The sequence below is a fragment of the Podarcis liolepis genome (genome assembly GCF_965112155.1).
Source record: "Podarcis liolepis genome assembly, chromosome: 9".
NCBI lineage: Eukaryota > Metazoa > Chordata > Lepidosauria > Squamata > Lacertidae > Podarcis > Podarcis liolepis.
Genome location: NC_139564.1, coordinates 29718735 through 29746629, shown reverse-complemented (window position 1 = coordinate 29746629; position 27895 = coordinate 29718735). Strand labels below are relative to the sequence as shown.

Here is a 27895-nt window from a genome sequence, read left to right as displayed (position 1 = left end):
GATGCACATTTTCTCCTTTTTATTATCACTGTTTTCATTCATAAAGGATCACTTTAATAACCGACAAAGGAAGAAGCTGCCAGGACAACTGAAGTATGCTGCCTCATGCTGTGGCTAAAAGCATTGGTACTTTGTTACTATGAGTAACCACTGCTAAAAATGCTGCTGGGGGACACCATTATTTCCTGGTATTAGGACAACATTACCTCCATTTTGCAAAACATGCATAGCTATTTGTGGGAAATGAGGGATCCTCTGTGCTACTTCTCATTGGCAATCCTTTAGCTACATGATGGATCACTTTCCTTCACATCTGGATCAATTTTTCACATGCAGCTATGAATGGCAAACAGTGGAGGGGTGCATTTGTAATTGAGCGAACCATCCCCCTCCAAAATCATCATAAAACTAGCTAGCAAGTCATAAATCAATTCTGGCAAGTGGGATATGAAAATTTGGCCATGGTGTTTAGCCAAGACCACAATTTAACCGGCATAACTTTGTTTAATAACAAAAGAATGTTATTCAGGTTGCAAAATTTATGTAAATATTGCCTACATGCAAATACATGTACATGCAGTGCACACAGAAAAATGTACTTAAACTGTATTTTTGTTATGAACATTTTAAAAAAGAATACACACATAAAAGTAAATTCTAGTTTTTCACACAGAAACACACAAATACAGCTACCCTAGGTTTTGGGACTTTAAAGTGTTGTGCAGAAATTCAGTATATAACAGCCATTCCAATGTTATCAATGTTATTCACATTATTTATGTGAGCCAAGAGGCTAACTAGGACAAAGGAACTTTATCATAAGTAATAATAGACCAAATAACAATGAATAATAATTGAAATAATAAGAATTATTGACTAATAATGAAAACAATTAAAACAAAGGACAATTGATCCTACAACATTTTGCAAAGTATCATTCAGAAGCACACATTTGCAAACATTTAAGTCAGGGCTTTTTCAGCCAGAACTCACCGGAACTCAGTTCCTGCACCTCTCAGGTGGGTGCCATTGCCATTCCAAGAAAACAAGGGAGGTGTTCATGGTGAGTTCTGGCACCTCCCCTAACCCTCCATAAAACCCCAACAACAGTGGAAGAAAAGTCCTGTTTGACCAGTATTTGACAAGAACCTGTGATCTATCAAGTATCCCTAAAAAGTAAATCTCTCCTTTTGAAAGGATTCAATAAGTTCTTCCTGAACTCTCCCGGCATGGTAAAACTAGCCAGGTTGAACAAATCTCATAGAACTGGAAACTACAAGAATTTTGTCCACAACCTCAGACCACATTAACTGAAACTCATGTAGGCAATTGCAGCTTTACTGAAACACCAATAAAAGGCAATTCTGCAGTGGAAACAGAAAAGTTACAGCTTTGCATACTGTCATTTCCTAAGGAAATGAGGACTTTAAAATAAATAAATAAAACACCCTGATGATTCCTGAGACATTAGTTTATAATACTGCCAACTACATTTTACAAATAGCTCAATCTTTCAAATCCCTCTTTGACAATGATAAATTAACAGTGCTTATAGCTCCAGACAATGTATAATTACCAATTATTTGCAGAATAAAGAGTGAGCAATAGAAGCACATAGTCGTGCTGTAACACGTACTACATGCTCAGGAAGAATGTGCCACTGTTTCAGGCAGCCGCCTCTTTTGTCGTTTGAAAATTATGCAAAACCATTTCTTCAGCAGATTTTAATTGCCATTACAATGAAACTGCATTTCATATGTTATCTTTGCAGCTTAATATAATGGTTAGCCAATGTGCCTTTGTGCAGTTTTTCCATATATTAGAAATTTTATTTTTAATATTGCTTTTATTATTGTCAAAGTACAAATCAGTCAAAATAGTCAACAAAGAGACACATAAATATAAACAATATTTATATTCAAAGACCTAGAAGTTCAAAAGTTAAGAATAAAGTAGGCCTCCCTTTCATGTAAAGACAAGACACGTTAGGGAGGGAAGAACAATGGAGTGAAAGGAAACCAGCATTAGTTGAAAGTTTCTGAAGAACAACAGCAGAGATTATTCTATGTGGAATTAAAGGGGTAATTCTGTTAGTGCTGGCATCAACTAGCCAAGTGACGGAAGGGGGAGATGTTATTCAGCAACCCAGCTGAGTAGCATGTTTATTGAAGTTGCATGTGCTCTAATTGTCTGTGTAGTTCTGAGGGAGTTTTGCTCTGTATGTTTAATTGAATATCTACCTGCTATGTACAGGGCAGGAGGTAAAAAAGAGAGGAAACCTCTCTGTTTCTTTCTCTGTTTTTATTCAGTTTCCTTAGTAAAGTGTAATCAGTATTTCTTTTCTCTCTGGACTCCATCTGTGTTATTTAAGTGACTTTGCTAACAGAGAAAAGCCAGTGAAAAGAGCCGTGTCTTGAAATACTTGACAGTGCAGTAACAGAGAAAGAGAGTCGGGTGTCAGGTGGAAGGGCATTCCAATTGGATGAAGCTTAAGGGAAAAGGGAGCTAGGCATGGAATACAGTAGTTTAACAAACAAACAAACAAAACTTGATAGCCATAGAACAGGGATGTCCCTTTAGCTGTTGTTGGACTACAACTCCCATCATCCCTGACCATTGGTCATGCTGGGTGGGGCTGGTGGAAGCTGGAATCCAACATCCAGAGGGCCACAGCTTCCACATCCCTCCCACAGAGGAATAGGTCCAAGGAAGACTATATGGAGAAAGAGGAGAAGTTTATCTATAAAGGAGGGAGACCTTGGAGGCATTTGAAAGTAAATCTATGAAGTGGACAATGAAGTTAAAAAGAGAAGAGAAACCAGTTAGGAGGATAGAATGTGAGTGTTGGCTGAAAGGAACCAGTGCAGAAACCAAGGGTCAGGAACTCCAGTATGAAAACAAAAGAGCAAACTGAGGATGATTAGGGTTGATCCAAATGTTCCACCCCCATCATTCTACCCGGATACTGAGGTCCAGCACCGAGGGTCTTCTGACATTTCCCTCACTGTGAGAAGCCAAGTTGCAGGGAACCAGGCAGAGGTCCTTCTTGGTAGTGGCACCCACCCTGTGGAAGGCCATCCCACCAGATGTAAAAGAGAACAACAACTACCAGACTTTTAGAAGACATCTGAAGGCAGCCCTGTTTGGGGAAGCTTTTAATGTTTGATGCATTACTGTATTTTAATATTTTGTTGGAGGCTGCCCAGAGTGGCTGGGGAGGCCCAGTCAGATGGGTGAGGTATAAATTATTATTATTATTAATTTATTATTATTATTATTATTATTATTATTATTATTATTATTATTATTATTATTCAAACTCCTCATATGTGGAAAAATTGTTTCTATATGGTGGTGACATTCCACATGATAGAAGCAGCATTTAAAGGCACCAAAATGGATGGATATTCGAAACCTATCCATTGTATATCATTTTACATGCAGTGAATTTTGAAGGGAGGGGAAGCAAGCAATTCTTTATATAGTTTCACAGAATCATAGAGCTGAAAGTGGGAAGGGACCCCAAAAGTCATGTAGTGCAACCCTTGCAATGCAGGTTTCTGGAGTGGTGTGAATCCAAGAAAGAACCATGCAAGAACAGTGCCTTTAAATCAGTTTTTAGGCACCACTGAGAAGTCATGTTAGTGCATGATTTGGCATGCTTCATGCACAGCACAGTTTCAATCTCCCTTCATTTAGGCCACATTCGTACATACTCCTGCAACACAAGAGCTGCTTCTTCGCAGCATAGCCCCTCCTGTTCTCATGTTAATTGTTGGAAACAATCACATCAGTCCTTCCCATCCAACAATAGTCTTCCCTGATACTTTCAGACACAGCTTATGTGGACATCTCCTCCAGGCCCTACCTATAGAACCAAATATCAGTAATGGCATTCTTTTTTAAAAAAAATAAAATAGTTGTCTCTTATCACTGTGAAGAATCAATTAAGGGAACTATAAATTCTCTTGATATACTGCTGCACCTCATTCTCAAGGGAGTTAATATTAGACATGCATATTGTGGGATTCCCTTTCAGCGATATGACACGTTCCCGTTCAGTGCAGTAGTTATAATGATTGCTGATATCCACCACAGTTCTTGGTCATGTCAACACTCCTCAAAGGAGTTAACTCGACTGGTGGCATACAGCTGGAGTTCTAACTACTGTCAGAAAATAGTAATGTATAAGAGGTCTAATTAGTCTGAAGAGCGCTGGTGTTTTTCTTTTTGTCATGGATTATACTAATCTTCTCAGTGTGTGCTATATATGCAGTCGTTGGGTTGACTCCAAAGGGCCTCTTGTGAGAGTGGGAAATAGACTCTACGCATACAAGGGGGTGCCCCTGATTTATCTCAATTCCTTTCTCAAGATGCAGCCACATCCCACACTAAGAATGGCTCAAAACTGTCAGCATTGCATGGAAGAGATTCAAGCACATAGATGTGAAGCATTTTTTTCACCCCTCAAAACAAGAAGAATTTGGGGAACTGTGGTTTAGCCCAGGCTTCCTCAAACTCGGCCCTCCAGATGTTTTGAGACTATAATTCCCATAATCCCTGACCACTGGTCCTGCTAGCTAGGGATAATGGGAGTTGTAGGCCAAAAACATCTGGAGGGCCAAGTTTGAAGAAACCTGGTTTAGCCCCTCACGGAGCTCCAGTTCCCAGCACCCTTAACAAACTACAGTGCCCGCTTTGGGTGGGGGAAATGTACTTTAAATGCACTTTAAAAGTCTGGTGTGTACACAGCCTAGAATTGTGCAATTAAAGTGAATTAATGGGTTCTGTTGCTCTAATCCGCTTGAAGAAGAAAAAAAGAATGGGACTCCTTGAGGTTCGGAAACTTAATGGAAAATGCACTGAAAAGTGTGGGATAAGTGAATGACTAGAGGAAAGATGTATAAAATGTCCCGCAAGCAAACCACAATTAATTTAGGATAAATGTTCATTGTGATATAGCCATCCCATAAAGAAATCAGAATGAATGCTCAATGAAGACTGGATATAATCTAATCTCACCTCCAAATCAGGATGAATGTGGAATAAATAGATCTGGAAAAGTCCCAACTTTTCAGAGGGCTGCAGTAGGATGGAGAAGATGGGAAAGTTGTCTTCCACGGGAAAAATGTCTGCTCATAACTCTTAGGATCCAACCCAATATGTGTGGCTTTCTTCAACAAATGAAAATGCAAGAAAGAATTGGTTGTATCCAACAGTTACATGAGTGGAAATCAGCTTATGAAACAACTCTTTTCTCTCACCCTCCTGTGCCCCACTGGATATGTCCAAAGGCCTGTTCAGAGGGTTAGGATGGGTTGCTGTAGGATTGGAACAGGAGAAGCATGACCCAAAATATGTGCTTACATAATGGGAGGGAACCAATGTACATCTATGTAGTTGGAGCCTTAGAGTTCACTTGCAGCAACATATATTTAGGATGAGGTCCCAGATTCTACCAGCATAGTCCACAACGGAATTAAACCAAAGTACTTGGATTAAAATGGATTGTCTTGCTGAAGTCAGCAGAGCTAATTCAGCTAAAACCAAACTAACGTTGTTGCCAACTGAGGTGTTAAATGCTTACATTGTATTTGGAAATGCAACAGTGGCTATCAAGTAATTTTGTACTGGTTACAGTTTTACCTTCCTTCTAGATATAAACTAGTTTAATTAATAGCAGAAGGATATAACTGATTTGGAAGCATTCCTATTAACTTCTTGGTTTTAAACCAGGACTTTATAATGTACTTCCAAAGAACCAAACCCAGGCCAGCTGTTTTCAGAAACAGACATTTCTTATCTTTCAATATCATTCATTAGAGCATATTAGGGGATGGAAGGAATGCCACAAAACAACAAGGTTTCTAAGTTCCCAGAAGATTTGTTACAAATTCTAAACCAAAGTAGTTCTAGGCCTTAATTTATGTAGACATTTTCCCCTGATATTGGCAGGAGAAGGGGCTTTTTCCTCAGCTAGTGGTAAATATTATATAAATAGAAATTGGTAAAATCTCAGATTCCCAACAACTGGAAATCTTTTTCTGCTGCTCTTGATCTCAAAAGCTGAAACTTCTTCAAGATGACATTAATGTCTCATCTACACTTTGCTAAAATAATAAGGAACGTCCATGTAAATCTACAAGACCGTTTATATTCTACACAACAGTAAGGCATCTTCCCATAATATAAAACTTTTCTGTCAGCAAATCTTATTGTTAATATGTCTTAAATTTAAGGGGGGGGGTGGCTCAGGGCCAATTCACACGTCTGGTGAAAGCATTCTGCACCAAAGATGACCCAACGAGAGATTGATGTAGCTTGGTGACAGAAGCCAGGGAATCCTTGGTTCAACTCTTACCTGAGCCTCACATTCACTGATTAGCTTACAATACAATCCTGTGCATGTCTATTCAGAGGTAACCACCATTGAGTTAAATGGGACTTACTTCTTGGGAAGTGTTTATATTAGGGATAGCTCAATGTGGTGTCCCCCAGATGTTAATGGATTCCAACTCTCAATGGATCCAATCACAATGGCCAGTGGTTAGGGAGGATGGGAACTGTAACCCAACAATATCTAGAGGGCACCATGTTGGCTATCTCTGATATATAGGATTGCAGCCTTTAAAGCCATGATTGTTTCAGCCTCAGTGCACCACCACCCCACCATGTGCAATATTGGGCATAATAATGTGGGCATCTTGTAAGGATGATTGAGATGAGAAAATACTTTGAATATGCAGAAATAGATCATATGTAAGGTATTATAATAGTGTTTGTGCATCTATCGTATTAGGATAAAGTGGCGGTGTTGGTGTTATAGTCAGGGCAAAACCATCTCAGCTACATAAACAATTATGGGTTCTCCTCCTGCTGAAGGGCTATAGCTCAGTGGGAGAGATCATGCTTTGCATATAACAGGTCCCAAGTTCAATTCCTGAGGTCTGCAGGTAGGTCTAAAGAAACCTTCATGTCTGGTACCATGGAGAATTGCTGCTGGCTATTGTAGACAATGGGACACAGGTGGCGCTGTGGGTTAAACCACAGAGCCTAGGACTTGCCAATCAGGAGGTTGGCGGTTCGAATCCCCGCGATGGGGTGAGCTCCCGTTGCTCGGTCCCTGCTCCTGCCAACCTAGCAGTTCGAAAGCACATCAAAGTGCAAGTAGATAAATAGGTACCGCTCCGGCGGGAAGGTAAACGGCGTTTCCATGCACTGCTCTGGTTTGCCAGAAGCAGCTTAGTCATGCTGGCCACATGACCTGGAAGCTGTATGCCGGCTCCCTCGGCCAATAAAGCGAGATGAGCACCGCAACCCCAGAGTCGGTCACAACTGGACCTAATGGTCAGGGGTCCCTTTATCTTTTTATTGTAGACAATAGTGAGATAGTGAAATCAATGGTCAGTGTCCTTCCTATATTTCAATGGATTACAGTTTGGACTACAGTGGTACCTTGGTTCTCAAACAACTTGGAACCCAAACACTGCAAACCCGGAAGTAAGTGTTCCAGTTTGCAGACTATTTTTGGAAACTGAACGTGCTCAGTGTTGAGTGTTACGCTTCCGATTTGAGTGCCACACTTCCATTTTGAGTGTTACGCTGAGGTCTGTCTGTTTTTGCTATTTATTTTGTGTTTTTGTTTCTGCGGCTTTTTTGTGACGGTGGAACCCAGTTTGGCTACTGATTGCTTGGTTGATTGTGTGTGACTGCAGTACAGTGGTACCTCAGGTTACAGATGCTTCAGGTTACAGACTCCACTAACTCAGAAATAGTACCTTGGGTTAAGAACTTTGCTTCAGGAGGAGAACAGAAATTGTGCGGCAGCGGCCCGGCAGCAGCGGGAGGCCCCATTAGCTAAAGTTGGTACCTCAGGTTAAGAACAGTTTCCGGATAAAAACAGACTTCCAGAACGAATTAAATTCTTAACCCGAGGTACCACTGTACATTGTTTATTGCTTTCTTTTATGGATCAATGGTCTTGTTAGACAATAAATTGTTAAATTGCTCTTTTAGGGTTTGTTTTTAAAAGTCTGGAACAGATTGGTCCATTTTGCATTACTTTCTATGGGAAAGCGCGCCTTGGTTTTGGAACGTTTTGGTTTTGGAACAGACTTCTGGAATGGATTAAGTTTGAGAACCAAAGTACCACTGTATATAATTTTTCCTCGGCCAGCTAAATGTCATCAAGAAATATGTCATTAATTTATAAAAAAAAAATGTGTATATACTGCTGTATCGTAAATAGATATCATATATCATAGCAGTTTGCAATATAAAAACATAAAACCAAACAATAACATCATAAAAAGTTAAAAACAAGTTAAAGGCAAAAAGAAATTGAAAGCAGACATCAACAGACCATTGTGATTGATGTACTCTTATTTGCCTGCATAGGCCTGGCAGAATAGAAAAGTTTTCAGCAGGCATTTAAAAGTTGGCACATAAGGCACCCGCTGAATCTCTGTTGGCAAGATTATTCCACCAGACTGGGCCAATGACACAAAAGGATCAGTTTCTCATTGTAGAACCCAATCCCAAATTGGTTTAATGAGAAGTTAAGCACTATTCAGCCCTACTCACTTTAATGTGAATTTGTTTGCTAAAGTATTAGGAAATATTCAAAGACAAACTTAGGTCAGCAGCCTTAGATGAAAAGAGCCATTCAGATGTTGGTTGAACAGAACTTATGGACTAATGGCAATGGGTCCTTAACATGTTTTACTTGCTGTAGTAGGTCTACAATGACCGCCTGCAAGGGATTTCAGCCTAGCTAGTTTCCATCCAATTCATACATCTGATGAAGACAACTGCAAGCAAAATCAGTGCATGGCCAAGTTCTCACATTCGTGCTGAGAGGAAAGGCTCCAGATTTTTCCAGGACCACTTACTCAGTACATCTGATTATGTGCTACAGTGTCAGCTGCCTTGTAGGCATGCTCTTATCCTTTGAGACACATAGAGCAACAATTGCTTCTTCCAACCTTCTGCATCAGACTGCATCAATAGCAGTTTGATGCATATTGCAGCTGGATGTCTGAAAAGTGCTGCCAGAACTCGAATGCTTCCTCTGTGGCTGGCTGTCCTCCTTGACAGTGATGGGCTGGAAAATCTCAGGAGAGGATCAGTGCTCAGGGTATTCTGGCAATTCCTGGGTTGGCCAGGGTCCAAGGTGGAGCTGCAGAATTCATTGAAACAGAATATGGAAGTTGACTGTCAAGCAGTCATAAAATCCAAATCACAATGTAAAATACAATAAATACAAAAATAAATTGCAATTAGGTTTAATAACCTTCTGTATTTACGCGATCTAATGCATCATTGAATCTAATGTGCACCTCAATTTTCAAAACCTTGAAAGCAAAGAAGTATTTGCTGGCACCATCAAATCTAATGCACACCCTAATTTTCGTGACATAATTTGGCTAAAAAAGCTGTGCGTTACATCTGAGTAAATACAGTAGTTTATATGTTCTAATTACGCTAAACAAGACATTGGATAATAAATGTAATATAAATTTCTAATTGAAAGAGTATCCCTTACAAACTGTTACTCAATCAGTATTATTATTATTATTATTATTATTATTATTATTATTATTATTATTATTACTATTACTATTATTACTATTACTATTATTCTTCTTCACTTTCTCAGTCCCTTTTCAGACAAATCAAAGTCTCCCATACAGTACAAAAGCACTAAAAATAAAGCATTAACAACCACAAAGCATTAAAAATAGTATTCCATAATTGTAATATTGCGGGCCCAAGGTGCAGAGGAACCACTGGCAGCAAGCCCCAGGTGAAATTGCAATCAACACAGGACAAGTATCTGAGATTTGTGTGGTCGTGCCTTCCTTTTATGCCCAGGGAGTGGACCAGAGTAAAACCTGTGTGTGTGTAGGTTTCACCTAGGTCCACTCGCTAAGCCACACCCCCAAGCTCACCACAGTTCTTAATAAATAAAATAATATACTGAGGACATTGTTTTTGTTTGTTACTATGTTGTGTATTTTTGTGTGTTTATATTGTAAACCGCCCTGTGATCCTCGGACGAAGGCTGGCATAGAAAACTAATAAAATAATGAAGTAAATGGTGTGAATTTGCTTGGGTACTATTCATGTTGAATCAAGGGTGCTATTTACTAGTCAAATACTAACAATTTTAATAAGGCTTCGGCATGATATGAATGTGTAACTTGCATGTATCTTGAGCACAAACTTAAGTATTGCTCTTGTATTCATATGGCAGTGAATCACACTTTCATTTTGTGTGATGAAATGGTTATATCTCGCACAGCATACTGAAAAATCCAGCCTAAAAGTGAGCATAGAGTGGTAACTGTGACCGGGGAAAATTCTGAAGTGGCCAGAAGAGCTGGTGGATGGTATTGAAATATCAAATTTAAAAGGGGGGAGAAGTGCCTGCATTTTAGTGAGTGGCACAAATCGCAGTACTTAAGCCAAGGGAAATGAGATGAGAGTGTTTTTGTACTTATGATTATGTGGCTATGTGGCCAAGCACAGTAATGGAAAACGCTGTGGAATTCAGAGACTCGAATCAACTCACCATCTGCAATAGCAATATAGTTCCAGGAAAGATAGCTGTTCAGTCTTGTTTTGCTTTTGTTTCATAGTGGGATGGTGTAAGATTGTTGCAGGAAGTAGTGAATTGCTGAGAGTGTGGACTTGGGCAGACCCAAGAAGAAAACACTAAAATGTGAGTGATTTATTTCAAGCTACAGTAAGAAGAAACCTTTTCAGGCTTGAAAACTGTGTCTTCAGATCTGTGAAATTCATTTTGCTAAGTATGTTTAGATATACGGTATCTATACTATTTAGAATTCTGTGTTGAACAGATGAAGTCAGGTTGAAATGGTTCTACCAAGATAACTTCTGAGTCCTGGATAAATTGTAATTTACTGAGAACAGTTTCTGTTGGTAGGTCTTGTTTCTTCATCAATCTTTTTAAGCCTGCGAGCACATTTTGAATTTTGGGAATGTGCGATGTGTGCCAGTCACAAAATGGTAACCAGGGTACGTGTGATGTCTGCCATAGGAATGTGGTGAAATACAAAATGGCAGCCTTAGGGTGTGGCATAACAAAACATGGCTGTCATATCTAGAAGAGCAGAAAAAGAGACAGAACAGTGTAGGCATGCCATCTTGTGGATTTATGAGGGGCTGTTTACTGAGACCCTTTGCAGGCAACCATAGGAGGCAACGGCAGACACTGGTTGGGCAATCCATTGTTTAAAGCAATAGTTTTACATGATTGCAAAGGCATCAAGACATATTAAAACTAGAAGGGAAAAAGCAACATTTCCAGGTCCTTTCTAAAAGCGATAAGAAAAGAGAGGCAGTCTAGTGGAAGGATCGGAAAGGACTGTCAGTAAAAAGGCCCCTTTTCCTGTCACCTGCAATCTTACTATGAAGTCAGTAGAAGCGCTCTGGGAAGGCTATTGATGGAGATCTTACCAAGTAGGCTTTTGTGGGATAAAGTAGTCCTTTGTGTACTCTAGTTTCCATTTAGGACTTTAACAGATAAAATATGCACCTGTCCAGTGCTATTTTTCTAGAATAAGAGGTACCAGAACCATGAACACCTCCCTTATTCTCTTAGAATGGCAATGGCGCCCAGTAAGCTGCAGTGATTCAGCTGCCCCACCATGCAAAGAGGGTACAGTCTCCTTTAAACTAGTCTGACTATACCCTGCCCTCCACCAACACTGCTTCCACCATTTGCAGACAGAGAATGCCTTTCAATTTGGATATAAATAGGCACGTGTGGTCATAAGCCAGATAGGGATTGGCACACCAGTTCGAGGTGGGCAAATCCCTTTTGGGCTAAAAATGCAAGCTGGGCATCCAGGAACAACGCTGGTTTTTTGCTGCCTATTACTAGGTAATACAACTAGTAAGGTTGTATAACATAGCAATAACCACATTATTGCTAGCTGTAGGGAACACATCATGGGGTTTTTCTGTTGGATATAATATGGGCATGATATATTGGATTGTGGAAGGATAATTTCAATAGGCAAATGAATAAGTTCAGATTTCCACTCTCACACACACCTGCCACACACACAAAAAGAATTTGGACATGAGATATTGTCCACCTTGGCCATATATATCTTGTAAGTGGTTTGTTGAGTACAAAATCATTGCCTTCTACAGACACTGGCCGGTTCATGTTAGACTATAAATGTAATGCAAGTAAAAGGTTACATGAAATCCAATGCAAATACAATTTCATCTTGAACAGCATTCTTAAGTATGAATCTAATTGAACTGTGAGCTCTCCAGCAGTCATTTATTATTATGATATATCCGTTCCTTTAAAATAAGCTTTCATGGAAATGGGTAATTGACTTTATTGTACTTTTAACCAAAGGCAATTGACTGGAAAATAGCACTATCATTTAGCCTGATCTTTCATTTGGATTGCTAAAAAGTACATATGTAAGAGAAAGGGCAACCATTAATTGATAGCTTAAGAGGGCTATTGTTTATGTCCTTGACAAACTATTACTGCTACTACTACTACTACTACTACTACTACTACTACTACTATAATTGTTAACCCAAATGTGGGGTGGTCAGCTTTGTGAAAGTGTTCCTCAGAATTTAGTCACCTACCTTTAAGGATGATAGGAATAGGCATGAGGCATCTTATTATGTACATGAAGGTACTCCTTTTCACATACTTAACTCAATGTAAAGACATCAGGCAGGAGGGCCAACAGAGCAATGTTATGGTGGGGCTAGTGGTGTGCAGTCCTACTCTCTCCAGTTATTTACTTTATTGATGGATCTTACATGGTTAGGAACAGTGACCTCTGAGAGCAGTACCAATTTGTGCTGTGCTATAATAGTGGGTGCTCCCAGTTTTGAGCTTAATATTGCAAATGGGTTGCTGAGATTTGGCATAGGGGTCATTGGCAATAGTGGGTGGTTGTTGTTTTTCTCTCTCTTAATTTATGAGATATTCCCCAGGGACAATTAATCCAAATTAAAGAGGGGAGAATATAGGCTAGCATGTTAATGATGATGCCGTGTGGATGCTGGCGGAAATGCACCCTAACAATCAGAAAGCACCCTAGGCTACCAGAAGTTGATATGGAGAAAGAAATTGATCTGGGCTTACTGCAAGGCCTAATTCCTGGCTTTATGTATCTGCTAGTCTGTTATTACCTGTTAGTACCAGGTCTTAGATTACAGGGCTGTATATAACTAAGACCTTTAACAAGAAGTAGCACTATCCACAGTGGACTATATTTCATTGATGGTACATTGGAGCAATTTGATCTGGGAACTGTGAGTGATGATGTACAGCAGAATTATTTTTGCAGAGCTGAAGTCTTCATACATCTATTTTTCTGGCAAAATTCAGCTTTTAGGTGAGATTACTTCCTCCCATGGAAGTAATCCTGTTCATAAATGCAACATGTTATTTGAACTCTAATCATATAATTAATGCTCTCCATCAAATTCCAAATAAGTAAGGCCTTCATTGGTGTGAGTGAACATAAACTGAACATAAACTGAAGTTCACCAGATTCTGTTTTATCTGGTTTGAGGAATCACAGCTGGTTGACCGGAAGAAAAAGATTATGAAATGTAGATGCAGAGGTTACTGTTATCTAGACTAGTGCATTCCAGGGCTAGCCCTTCTTTTAAGATTTTGAGGAGTGTGAGGGAGAAGCAGAAATATTTCTTTGTTGAAACATCTCCAAGAATTGGAGTTTTATTCCAGGCTTTTCATCCCCTTTCTCACCATCTAGAGGTTCCTAATTCTCACAGAAAGGCAGAAATTTTGAACAAAACATGATTTGCCACCTACTCAACAGATTTTACTAACAATATAATGACTTTGAGGCTGCTCTCTGAATTGTGACTTTTTTCTAATGACTGCTCTTCTTGACAGAAGGTATGGGGGTGGGAGAGAGTTTGTATTTCAAAAAAGGCATTGTTAACTCAGCACTAAACGTATTTATTTGGAAGCAAAAAACCTGGGTGTTTAGGATCATAGTCTGAAGCCCTCACTCCCTACACCTGACCACCAACAGCTCAAGCAGTATAACACTATCCCACAGAGTCACATCAAAGGCTTTTCTAGATGCAGTTATACACAGCGAAGGCACAGTGGTTCTCAGGCTGATGCTCTTCCTCATCCAGACAACATTCTCCCACCTAACACATCAGCTTATAGGAACCTCCTTCCCCCCCCCCCCCGATCTTAAACCACAGTGTTATTTTCACCAGCATGTGCATTTTTATGCACACTTTCCCCTAGCATATGCTCTTTTTCACCCACTTCTTGGCAGGAGAACTGTGTTTCAGTTTGTGTTATCTTTCACAAAGTGCAAAGCAGTAGGTTCGCCTTTAAATACGAACTGAATCCAATTATTCCACTTCCCTAGCCACAGCCATTGACAGGCATAGCCAGCTCCTTATTGGCTGCCGGCAGATGGGGAGCTGGCTGAGGGCAGACTAAGGCCATGGGCCAGTGCTCCATTCGCCCTACTGGGCCAGCCCCTGTTATTCCACAAGTGTCACAGGGGATTGTGAGCTATGGCAGGTGAGGCAACTCCAGAAATCCTCTCTGTAAGATTCCCCTGAAAGTGATATATATGACCCACTCCTCTGTCCCACTCAGCTTTGCCAAACACATAGGGTTTCTTCTTGGGGAAAACAAGTAATTTAAAGCCAAGATTTTGCTCACTCTGGCTCCCAAAACCAAGACTGAAAATAAAAGCAATCTGACCCAATAGCTGCTATCTGAATTGTGTGGGACATTTCAGAGAAACACTCTATTGTGCACTTCAGCCTGAGAAGATATATTATGCAAGGAGAAGGGGACATAGTAACTCCAGAGACACCCCTCTCCCTTTCTGCTAAATTGAGCATAGTACTGCCTGTGTTTCAGTTTCTCAGAGTGCTTTCTGCCATCTGTTTTTAATTTTTCTTTAATTTCCATTCACGGCCTTTGGACTACTCCCATGTTCAGAAGAAAACAGCAATTAAGGCTAACATTATCTGGGTGCCTCTTCCAGGCTATAAACTTAAAATTGTTGGCATAAGCAAATATTCCGTATCAATCTTTTACCAGCGGACCAATGTTGTTTTCTATTATTCTGCTTTGCAAACACATGGGCAGAGGCATGTTATGCCCCCACTACTTTCATACTAGTGCTGGTATGTGAAAATACTGGAATATTCATTCTAATTCTAGCCTAAAGCCTGCTGCAGTCCAACCAGCCATGGAAAAGAATGTCCTTCATAACAGCTCTGTGAAGGCACAACATAGATTCTTGCCAATTTGTCAGATGAACAGAAAGGAAGCATCATTCCAGAGGTGACCCTAAGTGCCACCATATAAGCCTATCACACTTGTCACATATTAGCATGACACCCACCATACATGTTTTAAGGCAGGAGTGGGGAATCTGAGGCCCGGAGGGCTCCTTGGAAGACCCCCCGACTAGCCTTGCTTCACACGCTCTTTTGAGTGTTTTTGCCTGCCTGGAATGTGTCACTGACCCCTGATCATGACTCATAGGAACTAGAAAGGGGTGTCTGTATAACTTGAGCTACACTGATTGCTCCATCTATTTTACCTCTGCCCCACCCATGAGAAGAGAATGCTGCCTTCTTCAGATGTCTCAGCCCTGTTTTAAAGTATGTAATGCATCACTCTGTTTCAGATACGCAATGATTGTGGTTTCACCGACTAATATTGTGAGCATAATCCAGTCAAAATCAAGTCCTATTGCTACTAATGGAAAAGTGGTGACCGTTTGCTTAAGTTGGCAATGGAAACAAATGGAACTGGCAAGCGTTGTTTAGAGGAGAGGTGAGCAAGAATCTTCCCAGTCCGACCAAGTTTGCGTATTTCAGGTATGTCCTACAACCTGTTATTCCATGTGCAAGCAACTAGAATGATTGACACATTGTTGTTGATTCCACATCCTCTTCTGGAGGACAAAAAAGTTTGCAAAAACATTCATAAAATGAATGCCAGCTTGGCTCCTAGCCTAGATATGGTCCGTTTGCAAGCTATTACCTCCATTGACCCCAATGGAATTTTTTTTTTCTTTGGCAAGCGATAATAACATCTGGCTGCATGTGGAAATGATCCTTGATGCCATCCAGATGTGCTATTTGAAACAACAAATGAAACCTTTGGGCCACAAGTGTCCAGTTGCTAGCGGACCTACAGTACTACAGACTACACAGTACTACAGTACTACACAGATATTTACAGACTTGTTTCCTCTACCATATTGATCTGTGGCATTAGAAGCATGGTGAGAACTGAATAGCTACTGTAGACAGTTAACCTCTTGTTAACTACTCTTATCTGTATTGTTTTTAACACTCGATTGGGAGCCACCCAGAGTGGCTGGGGAAACTCAGCCAGATGGACAGGGTATAAATAATAAATTATTATTATTATTATTATTATTATTATTATTATTATTATTATTATTATTATTATTTATTATTATTATTATTATCTCTTTCATCCCTCACTTCCCCTCCTCTCCTTTGCAGTCTTCCATTCTCAAAATGAGGACTATAAAAATTTTAGGTCAATTATGATCAGCTTACCAGGAAAAGATACGGAAAGTGTTCTCCTGCTACCACTGTGTGCATCCACCTTTTCCTCTTGCTAGGGTTCCTGAGCTTTTAATAGCTACATATCTGGCAAGAAATAAACAAGTACTGCTTTCACAGCATAGTGAACAATGAAGATGGGTCTATCCATTGGCTTTGTGCCTTCCAAGAAGCTAGTAGATGTACACAAATCCTGTCAGCGGGGCAGAGACAGCAATTCTGATTTATGTACTTGCTCATTTTAGAGTATGTCAGTATTGATGTGAGTCATACTGATTATATGCAGCACTGTTTGCGAAGTCAAGGCTGCATTTATTCTAGGCAAATAATATTAAGAAGTTCTTATAAAAGAGAAAGGACATATAATTTGACATGTAACTGATCAAGATCTTGTACCACTCAGCTTTCTCATGTTGAAGAAAACAAGAGCACATATCAGGATCATTTTATTAAGCGGCTTTGGAGAAACAATTAAGTTTAACATTTACTTCTCATTAGGATTCAAGATACAGCAAATCAACCCCTTCTAACTGAAATGTTGGTACATCTTTCAGAAAATATTAAGCATGCATTAGCTTTGGAAATTGGGTCTTGGCTTTGAAGCACTTTCTTGATGGATAGCATTACAAAAGTGATTTTGAATAAATATGCAATTATAATGAATTTCCAGAAAGCATTTCCGCCCTGCCCCCCAATTAACAATACAAAGAAAATTATTTACAGGGGATTCTTTGGCCCAAAATAAACTTTTCTTAATCTCAAATACAGGCTTGCTTTCCACAAACTATGGCTCTTTCTCACTCTCCCACTCTTTGTCTCTGTTTCCCAGTATTCCCACATCCTCTGAATAATCAATCTTTCCTCCCCTTGCTCTAGGAATGTAGAAGAATGATGCTGCAGCAATCCATTTTAATTAATTTTGAGATTAGATTCTGTTTTATCACAGATTAACTGCATACTGGTCTGGGCTGCACTTCCCCTATTGCAACCAGAGTTGTGCAGAATTATAAAGATATTTGAGATTTTATGCAAAAAGTATGCAGTTGAGAGGCACGAAAATTCTTCTGCAAAATCCCTCTATCTTTGAGGGTTTTCATTACCACTGCCTTCATTCTGAATAGGGAAAAAGAACTACCGACTCAATTTCCTGTCACCACTCTACAATGAAATTTTCACCCTGATCCAGTTATGGTTGTGTATAGTTAGTTACACATGAGCAGTTGGGGCAAAGTAGGGTATGTATTCAGCTGTACATCGCATATCTCCATCCACATTCTAAACCAGATCGTCAACTTCAAATTGGAACCATTGACCTGTTTGTCACCTTAGCAATTGGGAAACATTTGCTCTTCTCTGAACACCTACACCCTTGTGAATATTGTTCTGCCTTTGCACCCATACAAAAGGGTGCAAAAAATACAAAAGGGTGCTTCTCCGAGAGAAAAACGCCTATGAAATGACACACAAACACACATTGTTTCTGCACTCCTTAAAAACGACTGCTTGTCTCTATGGTATTCATTGTGCCCAAATTAATAAATCACTGAAATTCCCAGTGGGACTGAAACTTTGAGAGGTCAAGCTAGAGTGGAAGTAGTACAGATCAGTTTCTCACAGACACACTATTAGAACATCTGTTTGTGTCCTCGATGCCTATTAAGATGTTTACACTGCTAATTGTAGGCATAGCATAGCTACCTTTTTGTATTTTTGTTTTTCTACCAACCTCAGCAGCACAACATCATATATCTAACTTAGGCCAACTGTCAGCATGCCAATTAGTCAATGCCATATATATTTGTATCAGGTACATTCATTTGATAGATGGTCAAACTCACTGGAACTAATAACCTATGAAAATGCTTTGCTAAGACTATGCCCATATCAATTTTCAACGGCAATGTCTTAGTTTAAGAAACTGATTTCTTGACATTTCCATGTCCAGGAATTTTATGTGCAACACAGACACACATGTTAGGAGATTTTACACTAGTCTTATTATGCTTTAGTAACAATGGTGTGCTGTAGTTTGGACCTCATTATTTACTAGATTTTCAAATAAGGCTATTCCTGCTAAGCATCAAGATTCTATAAGAACTCAATTTGCCTAAATCTTTTTGGTTCATTCAGCTTGTGTCTATATCGGTGTAAATTGTTTCAAAAATGGTAGCCAATTAGAATTACAATGCAAAACTAAACTAAACTATAAACAGTTGTAAAACAAAATAATATTGCATCTTTTTAATTTTGTTACCAAGGCAAATGACAACCCTTTTCCAGCCCCTTATTACTGACACCAAGAACTGCAAATGATAATGCAGACCCTCATTCAACCTATACATTAACTCCTATCTTCATTATATCTATTTGTGGCCTTGCCCACTAAGTTTGATCTACCTGCTCAGTTCTGGTTTGCACTGAGCTCAGCTTGTACACTGAACATGCCCTATAAGCCAGGGTCACATTTCATTGGATACTACAATTAGACACTGACCCATTCTGAACAAAGGAGATGTGCAAACTGCTTCTCATTGTGAATGAAAAAAGTGCCTTTTTATTCCCATAGATGTTTGGGGGCTGATATGAGATTTGCCTACACATTTTTGTGGTCCTGCCTCTTTTTCTGCTCTTCTAGATGTGACAGCCTTTTTTTGTGTTATGCCCCCACAACAGTCATTTTGTGTAATATCAATCTCCCACTCACACACAGAGAGAGCACTCATTTTGTGACTGGCGCCCCCAACACTTTCTGAGGATTACAAATGTACCCAGTGGTCCAGAAACATTGGCAACTCCTGCCTTAGAGCCCCAACACCTCTCTTTTTGAAAATAAAAGACTTACTCCCTGTATAATGACTCTGGGAATCATTCCATAACAAGAAACACAAGAGAAGGGTTGTAGCGGTGTCTTCAATGCCTAGCATCTCCAGGCACCCCTGTCTAAAACCTTGAAGAGCGTATTTTTATCAGTTAAAATAATGCTGATGAACCAATGATTTGACTCAGTATAAGGCTGTTGCTATAACCCATAATAACCCTGAATTGACACTGTTGCCCCATTGTGACTATTTCTACACAATCTCATTTCTCTCTATGGGACTAAACTGTTGAGTGCTTTCTTAGCAGCCATGAAAATGTTTAATTAATTTGCTTTTATAACTTGAGTAAAAGCAGGCTGTTAATTTCAAGATTCTGATCCTTGTTATATTCAGCGTCTCAGGCCTTGTCTGCCATGCAGGTACATTCAGTAAAATAAACACAAACACAGTTTCCTCATCCTACTCACTTCATTTCAGCCCAAGTAACCTTTGCATCAGCCTTAAATAAGAGCTAGAGGATGCTTCTAGCAAAATAAGTTACTGACCATATCCTTGGCTAATAAACACCTAGGCCTGTGGCCTGTAGTTTATTTAGCCTAGGATATGGTTATTGCTCATTAGGAGAAAATACCCTCAAGTTATTATTTAACAATCTTTAGCTGGGGAAAAATTGGGGGGGGGGAGTAACATATGGTCCAGCTGTCCACAAATTCACCTGAAAAGGTTTTATCAACACCTTTAGCAAAAGCTGCCTCAGGCAACTCATAAAAACATGGAGAAGTCAATACACCCAGAAGAGCTGAATAAATAAAAATAGTAGTGGTACATTTAATGTATACCTTTCATTCCAAGGCACCTCTACAGCCTAGAGAAATTTCACACTAGACATAAATGGTAGTACAGATCAGGAATGAAGAATCCCGACAGTGAGGGTTTCAGGGGCAATGGTATTTCAGTGTGCAGTTGTTGTCAAGTTGTTAACTATGTGCCAGTGGCGTAGCGTGGGTTGTCAGCGCCCGGGGCAAGACAAGTAATTTGCGCCCCCTAACCCGTGGATTTGCGCCCCCTAACCTGTGGGTTTGCGCCCCCTAACCCTAACCCCCAGATGTTGCGCCCGGTGCGGCCGGCCCCCCCTGCACTCCCCACGCTACGCCACTGCTATGTGCTCCTGTGAGGTGAGCCACAATCTCACTGTATGATATGTCAACACACTCTCATAGTTGCCCTTCTGTGACTTTAGATATTGTAGCTCTTCATGTGAAACTTCTCACAGTTTCCTCAGTTTCTCATCCTGCTGACGACCCAACCACAGATCAAATCAGTGGTTGGAGGGGTTTGTAACTGTAGTAATTTCACAGAACCTATCACTTTTGAAGGGCTGCTACCCAAAGGCAAAGAGAACACCTGCAAAGGAGAACAGGACTCACCTAACTGGCAGTGGGAAAACAGAGAGGACTGTTTGGCTCTTGTTTCGTTAGGCAGATCGTGTTTAAATAGCCACATTCAGTTTCCATTCACGTTCCATGTATATTCTGTCCCTACAGCAGAGAAGAGAAAATACAGTTAAAAGGTGTTTACAAGCCAAGTCAACCCTGTGATTTGCTACTTGTGTTCATTTTTTGCTTGAGAGGCACACACCTATAGCAGACTTTAAGTCGGCATTCCACAGCCATGAAGAAATTTCTTGTTTGTAAACCAAAGAGGAAGAATTATAAGCCAGACACTTACATCACCTGACAGATGTGTTTCTCAATCACGTAAGTTTATTTAAGGCTTCCCCCCGACCTTTCTCTCTCTCTTTTTTTCTTTAACATGAATTGGAATGGGCTAGAAAAGTGAGGAGAAAGTAGAAAATAAAAGGAGGAAACACATGCTGCATTTTTTTTTTTAAAAAAGTAATTAATTGACTCTGCTTTCCTAGCAGCACTGTCAGAACTACCAAGTCCTCCTCTGTGTCTGGAAGTAAATATATTTTCCCTACACTTGTCCGAAACTCTATAGCTACTGGTAGAACGGTAACACATAACAACATGGTAGCGACACATAAAGCTGTCAGTCTTAAAGGGAAATGGATGCCAAAGCTGAGGGGGTAAACAGACTAAATCAATTTGAACATGCATGTTAAGGTCTGTGAAAGGGCAGAGTTTAGTGCTGCTAGGCTGAAAAGCATTTGTCTCTGTCTCGTTGTATTTCCCTACCATGCAGCGGAATACACCCACAGGCCTCTTGCTTGGCTCCAGTCAGGCTCCGTGGCTGATTAATGACAGCTGGAGGTGTCCAGTAATTTCCTCACCTAATAATAAACTACAGTCCAAAAAAGAGTGGTTCCCTCAGGCCCGCCTTTAACAGAACTGTACTCGCCACCAGTAGAAAGCCAATTACCATGTCTGAGATAAGGCACATTTAAGCAGTTTTCCAGGGCCATTTAGTTGGCTTTGGGCACCTCGCCTTTGTCTACCTTTGGACAAGCTAGGTTCAGATAATGTCTGGGTCAGTTATATAATGACCTAGTGTTCCAAAAATATCTTTGTCATCCCTGCAGGACAGAACCTAAATTGGAGGACTGTCTCGTCTAAGCACAGATCAAACGGCCTACAAGCAGCCACAGCAATGTAAAAAAAAAACACACCAATGGCCTCCGCTCCCTTATTCTTTTTCCCAGGGTCACCAACTTACACAACGATGACTACTGTTTCTAGGGCTTAAGCAATCAGTCTGCCTCACAACATCCTACCCGAAGGGGCCCACTAAAAGATTTTATAGGAGAATTTATTCTCCGCAAGAACTTTTCCAGATTCTGTCAGCAATGAAAGATGTGTGTGTATAAAATATGAAGTTAATAAAGGTTGCATTATTTAAAGGGGAGATCTCTTTCCTCATAAAATACTAATTTCTGCATTAACAAGCATGCAAAAGTTGAGTAAATTAATCATGTCCTTAAACATAAGCCAACAGTCCCACCCTCTGCTTTGCCCTGTGCTGCACTACCTTACGTTCAAGAAACATCGACTTGATTTATTCAAAGAAGCTTGCATGGACTTCTAGAGGTGGGGGAAATGGGCCTGAAAAGCATAATGTGGCTTTTTTAATAAAAAAAAAGTTAAAGAATATAGAAGGTTTAGCTGCAACAACATTTCTACATACTTGGAAGCTGTGTACTTTAAAAATCAAGTTATTAGTACATTAGCTTGTATGAAGAGGAACCCAAGATATTGTAGGACAAAGAATAAGTTGAGCTTTTTGGATGCTCTGGAGTGAAATCTTGTTTTGGAAGGAAGTGTACAAGAACCTGAGGAGGAGGCAAATACAAGATTAAGCTTCTAAAGCTATGTACACATTAGCAGCTTCAAAACACAGTGAGGTTGCTTCCCCTCAATGAATTTCAAGTTGCATTTGCATGTTGAGGTGCATACAGGAGACGGAGTGTGGATGTCCTCACCTGATATGCATTACATGTTTGGTTTCCTCATGGCTACATACCCCCCTCCTATACATGAAGCTGCCATCTGTGCACATGCTGCCATCTGGATGTGTGCAACAGCTGTCTCAAATGTACACACCTCACCTCAACTGCAAATTGAACTTATGTTTTCAAATCAGATGGAAACTGGTCTGAGGGGAAATGCATCAAACAGGAGTATTTCTAACCACAAACTCGCCAACCTTACTTTCATGTCTCTCAGTCCAGTCAAGAAACTACAGGGTGGATATGGATTGTAGCTAATGTCATGTGTACACGGCTTCAGACAGCAGTAACGGAAACACACTGGATCAAAAGTATATGGTAATGTGTACACAGCCAAAGCATTGGTGTACTTTGGAAAAGGCAAGAAGCCCAATGGAACAGCCACACAAAGAGTCTGGGAAGGAAACTGTCTTTTAGAAACAACAGAGCAGATTATTTCGCATACACGAAGGTCTCCTGCTCTTTTAGAATTATAGAATTGTAGAGCTGAAAGGGACCCAGAGGATCATTTAGTCCAACCGCCTGCAATGCAGGAATCTCAACTAAAGCATCCATGGCAGATGGCCATCCAACCTCTGCTTAAAAATCTCCAGTGAAGGAGAGTCCACCACCTTCCGAGGGACTCCATTCCATTGTCAAACAGCTCTTACTGTCAGAAAGTTCTTTCTGATGTTGAGTTGGAATCTCCTTTCTTGTAACTTGAATCCACTGGTTCAGGTCCTACCCTCTGAAGCAGGAGAAAACATTCTTGCGCTATCTTCCATGTGACAGCCCTTTCAATATTTGAAGATGACTATCATATCTCCTCTCACTGCTGCTAGTGTGCTCCATTAAAGATCTAAAATACAGGTTGCCTTATTAACTTACTGGCTGAATTTCCTTTGGAATCCTCTAGAGCACTCGCCACAGCATGAAAATGATCCTACATTAAACTATTAGAGGTAAGCACAGCTGACTGCCAAGTGAAGAACAACGAAGAACTGTTTTCTATCCATATGTTTATCTGAAATGTTCCAAAAACTAGTATCTCCTGTTAAAAAATAATGCAACTCGGACAACTTCACCCAAAAAAGAAAGAAAAGAAGTTCTTTGAAAAGGATTATTCTGTCAAAAAAGATTTGTAATATTTAACTTACATTTTCCCTGACACTGAAAGAGCGGAAGACTGAGTATCCCATTTCCTCTGTGTCTGAGCTGTTTTGTGTTTCAGAAGTCATGAATGCCAGTATCATGTGTGTTTTTTCCAGAGCTGCTTTCTAACTGCAGAAACAGGATGTATTTAATCCCAGGAGCAGGTAGGCCAGGAATGTGTCCTGGTACAGATTCTAATCTCACCTAGAATCACATATCAGTATTTGGAAGGAATAAAAAATTGTTCTATACATTAATGTATGCTTGCAATTCACTATATATGTGTTTCTTCACATGGACACTGAAAATGTATAAACCCTCTGGCTGGCAATGGTGGATTACACTGGCTGTAGTGGGTATGGGAGTTTCAAAGGGCAATATAATATAAATTTATTTACCATTTTGAATTCTGTTTTCTTCATCATTTCTCTGCTCTTCCATCTCCTCTATTTTTTCTCTCTGCTTGAGTAGTTCTTAGTATTCTCTCAGTTGCTCCTTTAATAAAAAGAAATGTGAGAAAACATTATTGTCATAGATATTGCTGAACGCCTGATGGAGAATATAAGAAGAAATTGTCCAAACATTACTTGCTGTCACAACAAAGCAACCGGCAGTACTCCTCCATCTAACCTCCCTAAAAACCTCAAATCAGTGTCCTTCCTCAGAGCAAGGCATTGTGGGGAGAGTTGGATTGCTGCTTTCCCACAACAGGAAAACCTGTTTAAAGTTAAACGGTTTGTTGTTCATTTTAAAAATCTTCGTTGCTGTGCCAAAAGCCAGCAGCGGCATCCCTACAAGGCTCTTCTAGGCTGTCTGCCCTGGTTGCCCTGGTGCCTGGTTCTGAGGAAGGACACTGGTATTGTTCCTCAAAGTGAGGAACTGAGGAAGGCAGGGGTACATCATTGGAGCTGTGGGACAGGGGGAGGAAGAGCACTGAGTGGCAATCAGAGCGGTGGTTGGAGGAGGGTGTGCAGGAGCCTGGTGGTATTCACTAAACCACTTCTTAGGCTCTGGAATATTTCCAGTTGAAGTGAATGCACTAAATGTGTAGCAGCCCCAAAGAGGATCCTGGGCTTAAGGTAACCCTGGTGCACTACTGGAATAAAAAGGAAATTACTAAATAGGTGAAGACCAGAATCTAGGGTAGCTATGTAAAATAAAAGGTAAAGGATCCCTGACAGTTAAGTCCAGTCGCTAACGACTCTGGGGTTGCGGCACTCATCTCGCTTTACTGGCCAAGGGAGCAAATGTTTGTTCGCAGACAAGTTTTTCCGGGTCATGTGGCCAGCGTGACTAAACCACTTCTGGCGAAACCAGAGCAGCGCACGGAAACACCATTTACCTTCCCTATTTATCTACTTGCACTTTGACATGCTTTTGAACTGCTAGGTTGGCAGGAGCTGGGACCGAGCAACAGAGCTCACCCCGTCACGGGGATTCGAACCACCGACCTTCTGATCGGCAAGCCCTAGGCTCAGTGGTTTAGACCACAGCGCCACCCGTGTCCCTTAGGGTAGCTATGTACTCATCACCAAAAGAGGATAAAAGAGGGCATGGATATACGTTGTACCTGCATATACTAATTTATATGTATAGATATAGATAGATAGATGATAGATAGATAGATAGATAGATAGATAGATAGATAGATATAGATATATAGAGATATATATGTATAGATATAAATGTAAAAATAACTGCTATAAATTAAATAGAAATACAATATATTTCCACATAGTGGGGTAGACTGTGATCAGGTGTGTCTACTCATTCGCTGTTTAGGCACTAATGGTTGAGGGCCAACTTCAGCACTCTTGCCCTTCCTTCTTATAATTCTTTATCAGGAAGGCCTTCAAATAGAGGACTGCCTTCTGCAACGCAGAACACATGGCCACCCTTCCAGACTCTTGAACAGAATCATGACAGGTATGGAATGACTTTCCCTCAAAGACTAGGCAGGCACATGCTGCCTGCTTCCAGAATCCAGCATGCAGTCATTTGCAGGCTCTTAGTGCCAGTTTTCAATTTATTTACTCCTTTTTAAAACTATGAAGCGTCTCCAAATGATTGTGTGAGACATATGCAAAACAACTGCATGTAGAAAAACTGCTAAAACAATTGCATATAGAAAACAATTTAAAACCAACAGAAACATTAAAAACAGTTAAAACAATTACAAATATGAACAAACATTTTTAGCATGCTAACTACTACAGTTCGTGTTTCACTGATATATTTTTTATGGATTATAATTATGAATTACATTGATTCAATGCTTTTTACAGAGGGGGAAACTGAGAGAGACTTACAGCAAGTTAAAAATGCAAAACTACCATCATCACATCCAGCATCACACACCAATATGTTTTATTGACATGTTCTGATTTTGTTATTTTACTGGTGGCAAACTGCCTTGGTCCCCTGGTGTGAAAGGTGGTATAGAATTGGTTTCATAAATAAATTAATTTTCAAGAGTCTTTGCAGACTCTGGAGCAATAAGAATGCTCTCCCAACAAACAGTCCACCTGCCACAGAAAGGCAATGGTATTCTGTAGCAACTGCATTGCATGGCAGACCTTTACAGCCTTGAGGGTCCAAACCAAAAGAACCCTATCTGGGTGTTCTTTGTTCCTGTGTTGCGTAACACCTAAGCAAGGAGCAGGGCTGTACCAAGCAGCCCAGCCCCTTATGTTGCACACTTGCTAATGTCTGTAGTGGGGAGCAGGAGGTATGCGCCTTCAGACATATGAAGGCACACACCTGTGTATGTGAAGATTGGCCCAGAATCTTCAACACTGTGTGGCCAGCCAGAATGCTCCCATGTGATGTACTTGCAAATGTCAAGGGAAGTGTGTGCAATGCCAGGTGTAGGAGAACCAGTGAGGCCCCCACTCCTTGTTTCTGTGTTGTTCAACGCTGAAATTAGACCGAAGTATCATCATAATGCTGGCACCCCTAATGGATTTCAGCAATATCCACCATTCACAACTAGGTGTTTCACTTCTATTCCCATGACAAAAATTGTCTCATTTCCTAACAAAGAATTTAATAGTCAAGCAATTAAGTATTATCATACTGACTCAAGCCAAATTAAACAAAAAGGAATGCAACCATTATCTGCTATGTATGGGTTTAAATTTTATGAGCTATCTGATGTCATGTACAATAAAATTTTATGACTGCACTTTATTAGAATTTATTGTGTTATAATACAATTCATCCTTTATATTAACTGTAATAGTCATACACCTTTCCCCCTCTCATGTGATAGGTTTATTTTACTGTAACATAAAGAAGGAATCTGGTCTGATAATCCACATGGAGAAAAACTGATTATCTGGTTCTTTTTCAGTCTAGCTTACAATCCAATGTTGGGATCAAAACTGTCTTGGGCAACCTTATGAATGACAGGTCATCCTGAGATATGGGTAGAGTGAATGCAAATCCTGGAACCCTCAAGCCATCAAATTAGGGATGTACTAGAATTGCACTGCTCGCCCCAAAAGCAGTTGAGACTTTGCAAGTGTTCAAGCTGAATGCTCTGTGTGAAGCTACCTTTTGAAAAGTATTTTGAGGTGCTGCATATGAAGGCAGAAGAGAAAGCTAGCAAGTAAGATGACAGCATTTGCAGCCCATTTAAAGGATTGACCCAGCAGAGGTCTAGGTTGTCCCAAAATGACTGCATAATTATTTTTAAACAGCGCATCACATATTGATTACGGTACCTTCCCCAATCTGAGTTTTCACCCCATCCCAAATCCCATGTGCTTTTTGGAATGGTCTGTATTCAGCTCTTGAGGCTGATGAACACATATGTGTTCATCGCTTACTGACTGCAGCACCAAATGGTAAC

The 27895-nt window shown here is 40.2% G+C and overlaps 2 long non-coding RNA genes across 2 annotated transcripts in view; one reads left to right on the top strand and one right to left on the bottom strand.

Moving 5' to 3' along the window:
- LOC310686562 overlaps nucleotides 1–22734 on the top strand; it is a 132746-nt gene extending 110012 nt beyond the window's left edge. Inside the window, exons 4-6 of the long non-coding RNA XR_014515988.1 lie at nucleotides 15714–15906; nucleotides 20990–21202; nucleotides 21988–22734. This is a non-coding gene — a long non-coding RNA (uncharacterized lncRNA). The remainder of the gene's footprint in view (nucleotides 1–15713; nucleotides 15907–20989; nucleotides 21203–21987) is intronic.
- LOC310686565 overlaps nucleotides 9–27895 on the bottom strand; it is a 148376-nt gene continuing 120489 nt past the window's right edge. Inside the window, exons 3-5 of the long non-coding RNA XR_014515991.1 lie at nucleotides 24441–24537; nucleotides 20873–21272; nucleotides 9–9178 (exon numbers count right to left, since the gene is read on the bottom strand). This is a non-coding gene — a long non-coding RNA (uncharacterized lncRNA). The remainder of the gene's footprint in view (nucleotides 9179–20872; nucleotides 21273–24440; nucleotides 24538–27895) is intronic.